The 13306-nt window shown below is 39.2% G+C and overlaps 1 protein-coding gene across 1 annotated transcript in view; it reads right to left on the reverse strand.

Moving 5' to 3' along the window:
* The window catches only part of LOC122797720 (CUB and sushi domain-containing protein 3), a 5249173-nt gene that overhangs the window by 2446307 nt on the left and 2789560 nt on the right, over positions 1-13306 (reverse strand). The gene's annotated exons all lie outside the window — the stretch shown is intronic.

Genomic DNA, 13306 nt, shown 5'->3' on the forward strand with positions numbered 1-13306 from the left:
TCTAAAACCTATTAAGCAAATTGCCTCAGAGAAACATTCTATTGTAATTATCTTGCCTTCATGCAACTACATCATGATAAAACTGAGTTTTTGTAACCACTTACCCCAAAAACTATACTCATCTTAATGACATATTTCTTTTTATACATCTTGAAATAGTTTTGCTATACTCTTGATTATTGACACTGTATAACATTGTATTGCTACTTAATGCCTTGTAATAATCCTGTAACTTTGCTGCTTAATGCTAATTTATAATGAAAATTGTATAATATTTTGGAGCTTTTCTCCCTGGGCCTCCGCTGAAAAAGGGCTCTACAGCTCAGTCGGACAATCCTGATAAACAAATGTAAAATAAATAAATAAAATGAAGGTAGGGTTGGTTCTCAAGGATACCCTGTCCTTATGGAAAACCAGAAAGGGATGCAAAGCCATTAATGCCTGAATTTCAGAAACCCTTCTGGCAGAGGTCAAGGCTATCAGAAGCACCGTTTTCCATGTGCAGAACTTTACGGAAGCAGAATCTGCTGGTTTAAAAGGGGTCTGGGTAAGTTTTTCCAGCACATACTTGAGATCCCAGGAGGAGGAACTGGTTTCCTGGGGGGGGGGTCTTATGTGTAGGCCATTCTTTAGAAAAAGCTTAACTTCTACTATGGAAGTTAGGGGAGTGGTCAAAGGCAAGCAGGCAGACAAGGAAGAACAATGGACTTTAACTGAGGAGTAAAAAAGGCCACTGTTGAGTAACTCATACAGGTAGTAAAGCACTAAAGGAATGTCTGCACCAAAGGGATCAACTTTTCTTTTTTGGCATCCAATGGATAATCTTCTTCACTTGGAAATATAACATTTTTTATAAGTGGTTTTCCTGGCATCCTGCAAATCCCTTATCACGTCCTTAGAGAATAGGTGCCTGAAAGGGATCAAAAGTTGATCACCCACAAGGTCAGCTGCAGAGTTAGCAAATGTGGGTGAATCAATGATCCCTTGTCCTGAGTGAGTAGGTCCAGCTGATGAGGTAACTTGTAGTGATGACCCCTGGCTAATTGCAGAAGAGAAGAGAACCACTGCTGTCTTGGTCAAAAGGGAGTCACTAACAAGATTTTTGGTTTGTCCTGTAGAATTTTCAACAGGACTTTCTAAATTAAGGGGAAGGGAGAAAATGCATAGGGAAACCTCCATTTCCATGAGGATGAGAGGGTGCTTACCTTCCACACTTGAGGATGAGGGGCCCTGGCACAAAAGTGAGGAAGTTTTCTGATCATAGTGGAGGCAATTAGGTCCAGTTCTGGAGTATCCCACCTGTGAACTATATTCAAGAATACATCCCTGTGGAGCATCCACTCATGAGATTGTGTCATGAACCTGCTTAATGCATCTGCCATGGAGTTCTGAGCTCTAGGAAGGTACACAGCATGCAGCATTACCTTCTATAAGGCAAACAATTCCCAAGCTTTGATGTCCAAATGACAGAGGAGATACGATTTTGTGCCTCTCTGCTTGTTTATGTACCAAAATACTGTGGTATTGTCTGTGAGGTTCTTTAGGGGTCCTGGCAAGAACAGAGTATGAAAGGTCTGTAATGCTAAAAGTAAAGCTCTAATTTCACTGATGTTGATATGTTTCTTCTTTGAGAAGGGGACCAAAGGCTCTGAACTTTCCTGGAAGCAAAGGTTGTTCACCATCCCAAGTCTGAGGCATCTGTGAAGAGTTGCTGAGCTGGTTGAAGAACCTGAAGAGGTAGGCCAGGGTTCTAATTGAGTTGCTGCATCCACCACCCTAACTCTGCTTTCAGGCAGGGAAGGAGGGGAATCATGACATCTAAGGGATGAGCATGCTGAAGCCAAACTGTCTTGAGAAACCAATGGAACTTTCTCATGTGTAGCTCTGTAAAGGGCACCATGGGAATAATAGAAGCCATGATCCCCAGCAGTCTCAGAAACTCCCTGGCCATAATGGAAGGAAGAGGCAGAAGAGCCTCCATGAATGCCCTGAGATAGGTTACTTTCACCACAGGGAGAAAAAACATCATCAAATCTGTGCAAAACCTACATCCCTTGGAATACAAGATACTGACTTGATGTCAGGCATGACTTTTTGAGATTTATTGTGAAATCCAGTGCCTGCAGAAAAAGGATGGCTAGGTTCAAATGTTGAGTTAAGAGGTCCAGACTGCTGGCCAGAAACAGCAGATTATCTAAATGTGGGTAATCCTGAAGACCTTTCAGCCTTAAGTATGCAATGGCTGGGGCTAGACACTTTGTGAATACCACAAACAAAAAAATGATATACATGGTAATACAAAATAATAAACTGGAAAATCCATGAACTGAAGTGAAAACCAAAGGAACAATAGTCAAGGATTTTAAGCATCGTAACTTTATTTTTCCACTTTTCATCCAACAGGACTTCTTCAGAAAGAAAAAAAATTACCCATAAATGCATTGACTTTAAATACCATTCACTACAATACAATTACCAAATAAAAAACAACTAATTGAATAATTAGTAATTATAACAATGAATTAATACCTAAATTTAAAAAACATAGCTAATTATTGTTATCATCAGATTTGACTTTATGTCTATAATCTTTTAAAAAACATTTTATGTTAATAACCCCATTTAAACCTGGATATTCATCAGCTATCAATTTAATTTGCCATAATGTTTCCCTTTTCCTAATTCATTCTTGTAATCCCCCATCTCATATCCATGGGTAGTGGTTCAACACACAAAACAAAATTTTATTGTGATATTCAAAAGTAAGACTGTGCCTAAAACAGGCTTTATCATGGTCTTTGTTTCTAATGGCCCGAACGTGCTCTTTTATTCTTGTGTGTAATGCCCGTGTGGTCATTCCAGCATAAAACATTGGACAGCCTGAACATACACTAATAAAAACAACTCATGTACTATTACACTCAAACCTACCAGTACTAAATACAGTTAAATTTAAATGAGTTATCAATAAATATGATCCTTCATAAATGAACCTATATGATGTACAAAAAACACATTTGTAAGTACCTTTAATTTTATCTGTAGGTGGTATTCTAACCTTACTATTATCACTAGTTAATAAAGTTTTTTAAACAGTTATTTCTTTTATAAACAAACAAGGGCTTCTCACCTAAAGATTTCACTAGAGTAACATTTCCCCTTATAATATGACAGTTATTGTTGACAATGTTCATTATGGCATAACTATCGACTGACATTTCTAAATTACAAACTAAGCTACTAGATATATTATCTGAATAAGTAGCCTAGTAATTATCAACATTTTGCCTAAATAAGGGTAAAAAATATGTGGATTCTGAATAAAAGACATACAATCTACATCAGTACCCTTAAAAATAAAAAAACAAATCATTGGCAAACCTTTTATAAAATACTACACTATCAAAATGAATAAGAGTGGGCAGTAATTCATTTTTCCACCACCCTAACACTAAATTCAGAAAGGCTGGGGCTGCAGTAGATTCCATTGCGACACTCTGTAAATGTTGAAAATACTTTCCATTAAACAGAAAATAATTGTGTTCCAAAAGTACTTCTAACAAGGAACAAAATAAATTAATATTTGAATTTGAATATGTAGTAAAATTCCCTAAATAAAACCTAATAAACACTATTCCTTCATTCCAAGGAATATAGGCAAACAAGGAAGTAACAGCCACAGTAAACATAAGATTTTCAAAATTATCATAAACCAAATGTTTGTGAAACTGTGTAATATGAAATAAAAAATACAAAGAATCCTATAAATAAAACAATAACCGCTAAACTAAAGGATTTAAAATAGTATTCAAATATAATGAAATAACCTCTGTAACAGATTTTGGGGCATTTACTATGCATCGAAAAGGGGGATTATTGACATTTTTATGTATCTTAGGTATTCCGAACAGAACACCTATTTTTGGATGTTTAATTTTCATAAAGTAATATAATTTATAATCAAGTAATCCATTCATCAAAAGTTCATATAAGTAAATCTTAATAAAGCTATAACCTGTTCATAGGTTTATAGGTTCATAGGTTGATACTAGGCTATCAGCCCTAGGGCCTATACAAGCCTAGCCATAACAATTCCCTGGATATTTCTTCCCACAATATTTACTTCTCTGGACCCCTGTCTAGCAGGGTGACTGACATGATCCACAAGGTGAATTTTCCATCTCCCATCCAAATGTCAAGGTTCCTTTTGAAGAGGGACAAGGAGGTGCTCTGCTTGACGTGTATGGGCAGTCTATTCCAGAGTATGGGGAGTCTCTGGGTCAGAAACCTATCCCTCCAGCATGTTTTGTTCATTGTGATGACAAGGTTTAGATCCCTGGAGCGTGTGACTCTGAGGGATTGGGATTTCTTTAATTGGAGCATGTCCAACAGCTCAGGGTATGACATGGCCTTGTATGTTAAGCAGAGATCACCGCTGTGTACACAATATGCCACAGAGTACAGCTGGAGTTTTTTTAGATGGTCAGCAGAGAGCAGCTGCTTTAGGCCTGTGATTCTTTTAGTGGGCTTTCCAGTTGTTGCAGATGTCTTGTGTACATACCAAATGGGACACTGTACTCTATAATGGGTCTAATGAGGGATGAGTACAGTGGGACAATGACATCCTTTTTTTCTGGATGAAAAGCCCTTAGTGATGAGGTGTGCCACATAGAAGGATCGCCTGACTGCTGCGGCGATGTGGTAATTGATGGTGAGACCAGTGTCCACCTGTGTCCCTAAGTCTCTCATCACACTTTCGGTGTTTAGTGTACTGCCACCTATGTGGTTATTCATGGGTACATGTTTTTTTCCAAAGGGGATAACTATACATTTCTTGGCATTAAGCTTGAGCCCATGGCTCTGGCCCCAAACATCTGTTTCTGTAAGGCCCTTTTGTAGAATATCCACATCATTTGGGGATTCAATAATGGCTCCCACTTTGCAGTCATCTGTGAACTTTGCTAGACAGAGTCCATTAGTGTTGGCCTGTACTTCAGATAAGTAGATGCCAAACAAGAGTGGTCCCAGGACTGAACCCTGAGGTACTCCACTTGTCACCTGTCTGGAGCTGGATTTGGAGTCGGCTACTTTTACAGTCTGGGTTCTGTTAGTAAGCCAGTTGGCAACCCATTGAGTGACATAGGCATTTATGCCCAGCTAAGTAAGTTTATCTATGATTCCAGAGTAGGAGGTGGTGTTAAAGGTCTTGGAGAGCTCCAGATAGGTTGTGTGGACCTCCTTACACTCGTCCACAGCTATGGAGACTGATTCAAAGAAGTCAATCAGGTTCAGGAGACAAAATCAGCCTTTCACGAACCCAAACTGGGTGGGGTCCAGTGTTTGAAGGCTGCCAGTGTCTTTGTTTATAAGTTCCATGATAATACTGATAATACGTTCCATGCCCTTGCAGATCAGGCTCATCAGACTTATGGGACGGTAGTTCCCGGGATCCAAGGTGGATCCCCCTTTGTGGAGTGGGGTAACTGTAGCTGTGCACCATTCAGTGGGCATGAAGCCTGAGGTGAGGCTGTGATTAAACATGACACTTAAGTGAGGTGCCAGTTCATTTTGTAGTTCATGTAGTACACAGCCTGGGATGTCATTTGGTCCCATGGATGCTAATAAGCTTTGGAGAGTGCGGTTTCTATCTGTGCGGCCGTGAATTTGGCAATCTTTTGGTACTGAGATGGGCCCTTTAGAGGGTTAGAGGGGGGTAACATTGGCACTAAATCGATGTGCCAGGATATTGGCAATATCCTTGGGATCAGTATATTTAATGCCATTCTGTTGTAGCTCGGAGCAGATCTGAGCATTGCAATTTAGATTCTTGACATAACTATAGAATGCCTTGTGGTTGTCTTTGGAATCTTTAGCAATTTTATTTTCATAACTTGCTTTGGATGATTTTATGAGGGATCTCAGCTTCTTACTGAGGCTGGTAAGGGAGTTTTTTGCATCCTGGGATTTTCCTCTTTTCTGCAACAGTTTCTTCCTTCTGTTGTATAGTTTGTTTATGGAAGGGAACCACCAGATTAGCTTCCTTTTTTTGGAGGAGAGCGTCTTGGTTCTATTTGGGATGGCACAATTCATGCATGAGTGGATGTGCTCTTACAGTGCCTTAATGTAGGATTCAGCAGTCGAACTTTCAGCTCCAGTCTGCATGGGTGTCATGAAGTTTGTCACTTCTGACTTGAGTAGCATGAAGTTGGCTTTGGAGAAGAGGTTTCCTTGCTTGGCGGGGGGAGTGGGATGTGGATGTCAAGGGTGATTAGATTATGGTCAGACCTGACCAATGAGGGGGTGACCACTGGTGTGGAGCATCTATCTCCCATTTTGGTAATATGACTTAAAGTAACTTGTTTATATTCATCAGCAACACACAAAATATTTTCCATAGCAATAATATAGTCTTTCTGGTCCATTAATACCAGTCCCCCTCCCCTATCTGCTTTCATAGCTCTTAGCCCATGGAAACTCTTTATTTCGCATATTGCTTTTTGTTCAACAATATTTAAATTATAAAAGTGATAATTATCAATTTTTCTAACTAATACCTTTCTAATATCCTTTTCACAACTCTTTTCAAAGGGTTTCAAAGTACTATGTGCCTATCCTGTGCTTACTATCCACTGTTACATCTTCCTTCTTATTATATTTTTCTCATGTCTCCCTTTTTTACACTATTTCTCTCCTCTTTACATACCTTTTTTTTAAGTAAATCCTTAGTAACATCACTACACAACTAACTTCCTTTCTCTACTATTGACTTTACCTGTATGATGTCCCTGTACCTTCAATTTGCACTGTTTATGACTCTTGCCCTCTTTGCACACCCTGTGCTAACCTCTATGCTTTACTGCACGTGTTACAGTTGTTTGATTATTTTTATTATATTTTTATTATATTTGCTATTTTTATTACAATATTTGCTTTTTGTTGTTTTTACTTCTATTTGTATTTAATCATGTTGGAGCTTATCTCCCCGGGCCTCTACTGAAAATGGACATGTATCCAGTTAGACTAGCCCGGTCAACAAATGTAAAATAAATAAAATAAATAAATAAGTAAACTATGAAGTCCTGGATTATAGCAGGATGGTTTAATAAAACAAGAATCATTCAATTTTAAGTCTCCACATAAAATATTCAAATTAAGTTTCCTAGTAAAACACTTTAAATCTAATGTGTTTACAGTATTAGCCCTCTGCGTGGGTGCATAGTTTAACCTTGATTGTAAAACTTTCAAATGCACGTCATTTAAATAAAAACTGGACAAACTAAATGTTTTACAATATTCACTCACATTGTAATTTACTAATAGTCTTTTTTCTCGAGTTCTTGGTTCTCATTCAGTTCAGTTCTGTCTGGGCCTCCTTGACCAAGGATGCCAATTTTTTTGAAACTGAAGATATGTTATCCACTGGATTTTCATTTTCTGGATATAACGGCAATTCTTCAACTGTATCAGCAAACTCTTATCTGTAGGACTGGTTGCCTGAACTAGAGGATCCTTAGTATCACATCCATCTTCCGGTAGCGTATTCACACCAATACTTCATCTCTGTCTTAAAAAGGAAGAACCTCCTCTATTGGAACTGCCAACAAAAGCTGATTTTACAGGGGGATTCTCAGTGACATTGACAAGGAAGCCTTTTAAAGGAAAATCTTTCCCTAATTTGTAGGCTTCCCTGTCTTTTAATATTTTCTTTTGTTTGTGGGCAATAACAGTTCTTTCGAATCTTTCTAAAGAACTAAATATTGACTCATACTCAGTGCTCATTTCTTTGACTGACCATGGCTTCACTGAGATCTGCTCATCCATATTTAGAATGACATTTTTCAGTTCTCTCATTGTTTGTTCATTATGTTTGATCAAAATTATTAAAAAGTCCATTCCCATCTTATTAAAAAAATCCACCAGTTCCATATATAAAGGATGACCTTCATTAATACCATTAGAGAACTTGAAAAATCTAAGCCCTTTAGGTACAATGCAGAAAGCTATACATTGTTCAAAGTATAAGTTTTCTAACTTTAATGCTTGATATTTTCTCAAGAGCTTTTCAAGTTCAACTAACTTACTTTTCAGCTCTTCCTTTTCAATGATGGCTGTGACCTGAAATTCACTCTCATAGAACGGGTTGCACTGATTCGAAAAACAAAGGCTACATCTTTGAATAAATTGGACTCATTCATAAGCATTACTTTAGGAGAACTGCATTCCTTCTCACTGGCAACTGTCTTACTTCTCTTGAAAACATTGGTTGCATTTTTCGATGTGCCTCCTTTCAAACTCTCCACTTGCCCTATCAATAAGTTCAATGATTTTTGTAACTCACTCAAGGCAATTTGCTACTTGTTAACATTCTGCTCCTGAGTCTCAGGAATAACGTCGGTAGTAAGCTCTAACAAGGTGTTATCCACTCTGGTCGCCATCGGAACTCAAAACTACAAACAAATAAATGATATACGTGGTAATACAAAATAATAAACTGGAAAAACCACGAAGTGGAGTAAAAACCAAAGGAACAATAGTCGAAGATTTTACACATACTAACTTTATTTCTCCACTGTTCATCCAACAGGACTTTTCAGAAACAACAAATTACCCATAAATGCACTGACTTTAAATACCCTTCAGTACAAATCTTCGACTATTTTTCCTTTGGTTTTCACTCCAGTTCATGTTTTCTACTTTGTGAATACCCCTGGAGCAGTGGAAAGATCAAAAGGCAAGACAGTAAACTGAAGGTGCAAAGAACCCACCGAGAAGCAGAAAAATCTTCTGAAGAGGGGGTGTAGAGGGATATGCAGGTATGCATCCTTGAGATCCAGAGAAGTTAAGAAAGCTTGAGGGGGACAAAGGGCATAAGATATGGTAGGAACAGCATTCTGAAGGAAGGCGCCATCAGGAAGGTGTTTAATAGTGAGAGATCTAGGATAGGCCTCCAAGGGCCATTTTTCCTTGGAACTAGAAACATCCTGGAATAAAAACCCCTTTCCTGTTGGTCTTGAGGGACAGAATTAATGGTGCCTTGTTGGAAAGTTGGTCCAGAATCAAGGGAAACAGCAGCTGTAGGAATAATACACTTGGCCTGTGGGTGCCTCCTGGAAGGCTTACAGAGTCTAGTTCCAGAAGGAACAGAATTGGAGGAATGAGCAGGTTCCTAACAAAGGAAGTCTTGGCAGGGAAATTTCTAGGAAATTTTGGTACTGGTGAAACCAGTAGGTGATTCAAATCCTGGAGTTCCTTACCTTTTTCCTGCAGTGATTTAAACAACTCTGCAGCTGCTTTTCCAAACAATGAGGAATTATCAAAATGAGCATCAAGCAATTTAGCCTTGATGTCATCAGGAAGTGCCTGGAGACATAGCAAGGAATGTCTTCTCAGAACAGAAGCAATTGCTGGTGCCCTGACAGAGGCCTCCACACTGCATCATAACTGCAGTTGATAGAGTGTCTAGTTACCTGAGAAAAGGATGATAGGAGAGAGAAAGGGCCAGAGATTTAGCCTCCAAATCTGGCAAATGGGAAAGTGCCTGGGTGGCCTGAGTAAGCATTGCCAGCGCATACCTTGACATGTATGTGTCTGGTAATTAATTGCCCTGATAGCCAAGGTGGAAGAGGTGTATACCTTCTTGCCCAACCCTTTCCAAAATGTTGCTTTCCTTATTAGAAGGGCACAACTTGGTACAGAGAGATAACCATGAGGACTTATCTGAGATAATGGAAACCACAGCATAATCAGCTAAGAGGCATTTAAAAATAAATTTGCAATACTCAGGGACCTTATAGAAATGATCAGGTCTCTTTGTGGCAGGTGCTTGGGGATCAGGGGTCTTATATGTAGCCTTTAGGACATCTAAAAAGACTGGCAGTACAGAAGGGACTTCTGAAGGTGCAGAGGCCTCCACCTGTGGAAGCTCATAATATCTTTATTAAATTTTCACATACGACAAAGGCAATTTTACACTTGTATAAATGAAAAACATACAAAATAATACCACTTTAGTTGCAAACAGTTTACATCACAGACACCATTGAAACAAAGAACTGTAGTTGGAAACATTACACATCACTTATAAACCAACCAGTCATTGTCAGTTAAGCATTATATGGCTCATTCAAATCCTGCCTCTTAAACCTCATTCCTGGTCTGCATATATTGTTCCCACAGTTCCCATTTTTTTTTTCCTATGTAGTTTGCACCTTCCCTTTTCTAATGATCACAATTGCAGTTGTTTTATCTCTGTTACTATATTCACTACTTCTAGGAAATTTGGTCTAGCGTTAGATTTCCATTTTCTAATAATTGCTTTTTGGCAGCCACCATAAGTAGACTCAGCAAGGCTTTACTATGTCTAGGCAATTCCAATTCTGTGGCATAACTCAAAAAAATCATCTCCTCAGTCAGTCCAATCTGCTTACCCAGCATCTCTGACAGAGCAGTCTACAGGGAGTCTCTAAAGTGTGCCAGCTCATTACACTCCCAAAAATGATGTTCCCAGCTACCTCTTTCTTGCCCATCACACCTCCAGCATTTGCTATCTACCTGAGAAAAAATTCTTTGGAGTCTACTTGGGGTATAAAAATACCTATGTAAACACTTCCGGAAAAAGATCCTAAGTCTTCTAGACTTTGTTGCATATTTGGGAGATATACATATCATTTGTCTCTTTGTGGATTGTTATCCAATCTCTCGTCCCAATCCTTTCTATGCTCCTCTGATTGATTCTTAGAATTATCATGCAATATTTTATATGCTTTACTAATTATTCCTTTTTTAATGGCAGCTTTTGTTCTAGAGTCTATTAGAAACTATACCAGTGCTGGTCTTTCATTTAGGATCCCGCTATTTCTTTCTCTTTGCCTATACTCTGATATCAATCCTTGATATGGAAGGCAATCTGTAACCTTAAGTCCAAATAAATTCTTGGCCTATTCCCATTCTATTACCTTTCCCTTTCTAGTTATTTGCTCCCAATACCTTGGTTCCTGTGCCAGCTTTCTCCAATAAATTCCAGCCCCCCCTCTTGCCTATTATCTGTATCCCTAACCACAGTCATCCCTATCGGCAAAATCTCTTTTCTCCATTCTCATGCTGGTTTGGTTCTTAGAATACTCCCTGCTATTCTATGAATATAATACTATGTATGATTTTTGTTGTTCTCCATAAGAGTCTGCATCCAAAATCCCAATCTCTCCTTATTTTTTGAGCTTCCTCCCTGTGTCAGCATCAATTCTTTCCACTTTGAATTATAGTTTTCTGCTTGTGCTATGTATAAGAGCCTTAACTGTGCTGCTCTAAAATACCCCCTCAAATTAGGTAATCCTAGTCTACCTTGTTCTGTTGGTAGAATCAGCATATCCCACTTGACTCTTGCTGTCTTCCCTTCCTAGATAAAATTGTTCAACTCTTTTGCTATCCACAACTTCTCCGGTTGATAAAAGTATGCCTGAGTGCTCTTCTGAGTTTTGAGAGGAATTCCACTGAAAAAACAACTTTATTTTATTAATAGTTTCTCTAAAGGAAAGCTCTTCCATGGGAGAATCCCACCATTAGACTCCTCCTCCTCTGGTGAAGCATATTCTAGAGGAGAGGGAATTTGAGTGGAGTAAGCTAAAGAGTCCTCATCAGATGAAGACTCCTCAGAACCTGTGTCATGAATTTGAAGCTCTGCAGGCTGTCTTGAAATAAGGCCATGAACTCCAGATGGCTGCACTGGAGAAGAGGCAAAACCAAGCCCACTATGGGAGAAAGCAAAGCTGCAGGCCTCAAAGCCATCAGGGCATTAATACGGCCCTGTGAAAATCTTCCCAATCCAATGTTGGGGTAGAAGGAGCAGAAACATGCCTAGTCTTTTGTTTCTTTTTCACAGTCTTTTCCTGTTGAGGAGAGAAGGCAGGCATAAGCAACCTCCTGTAATTATTTGAACAAGGAAGCTGGAGCAGGTCCTGAGTCTTCTGTAATCACTAGCTGTGGTTTCCCCATGTCATCCAATCTGGATGTCGGCATAGCCCCAGATGTGCGAGGATCTGCACTCCTGACTGCTTCCATCCCAGTATCCACCGAGGGAGCAGACGCTACCTCCGATCATACCACCGTGTTTTTATCAACCTCAAGGGGTAGGTCGGAGGGAGCAGCCACAGTTAAAGAGGATTCAGGCCTAGCCGTGCTAACCTTCCCCTTTACAGATGGTTCAGAAGTTTTCAAAGAACCCTCCATAGCATCCTTAGCCAGACATTTGAGTCTTTGGTTCTCTAGGTATAAGTTCAAAGCTGACAGATGACTATGTAATATTTTGAGAATAAAGGCCTGATCAATAGAACAGGACCAGTGGTCGTGAGTAGGCCATAAGCAAAACAAATACAGCTCATCACTATCTTTATGTGGAATTTGCCTTCCACACCTACACTTGCCCTTCCTGGATGACATTAACAAAACAAAAGGCAGTAGCAATATATTAAAGCACCTCTGGGGTACTTATCTAAAGCTGTAAGATGAACCAAAGGGATCCAATGGCAGACCGAACATATGAGTCAACCTTTCCAAATGACAGCAAAAAAGTTCTGAAGATGGTATGTGCAGACATCCCTTTTATGGCTGATGACTGTGCCTACATGCGACATCCCATGAACAGACAGTGGCTCTAAGCTTTTCTATAACGGCCATACTTTGGGTCATTTGGACAGAATATAACCCATATGTAAAGAATACTGCAACAATGAATAGAAGGACATCCTTTGAATCTCAGCAGCCTATTTTTTGAATAGATTGCAATGGGTTTCATTAAATGCATAACTGTTGTATGATGAAAAAGGACTTCCTTACAACAGAAGATAACTGGTGATCAAAGGACAGTTCACTGATTGCATAGGTTAACAGATCCCTAACTGCAGGTTCATTTTTCAGGTGTGTATTGTCAGTGTGATAATTACAATTAGAGTCAGGCTAGATGAAAGATACAGTTATATACTTCACGACATTGCTGTCCTCCATTCCACCATTCATCAGTCATGAAAACTGATCTGAGGCTAATACTGATTATTTTCTATAGGGGTCAGACAAGTCATGTTTCAGGCTGACCCGTAGGTAGTCTACTATTTTATGTGGCCCCACGGACATAGTATTCCTGGTCTTAGATAGAGCCTTAAGAAATTGTTCTTGAGAGATTTTCGGGGGTTGTACCTTTATATGATCTGAAAATATGGAAGGGAAGACAGGGGTGAAGTCTAAGCTAAATTTGGCCACTAGTAGATGGGCTGTGTCTTCTAGGTCTGAGTATTTGATGTAACTTACTATTAGG

This window comes from Protopterus annectens, chromosome 3.part1 (assembly GCF_019279795.1).
Source record: "Protopterus annectens isolate FY-2018-M chromosome 3.part1, PAN1.0, whole genome shotgun sequence".
In the NCBI taxonomy this organism is placed as follows: Eukaryota; Metazoa; Chordata; order Ceratodontiformes; family Protopteridae; genus Protopterus; species Protopterus annectens.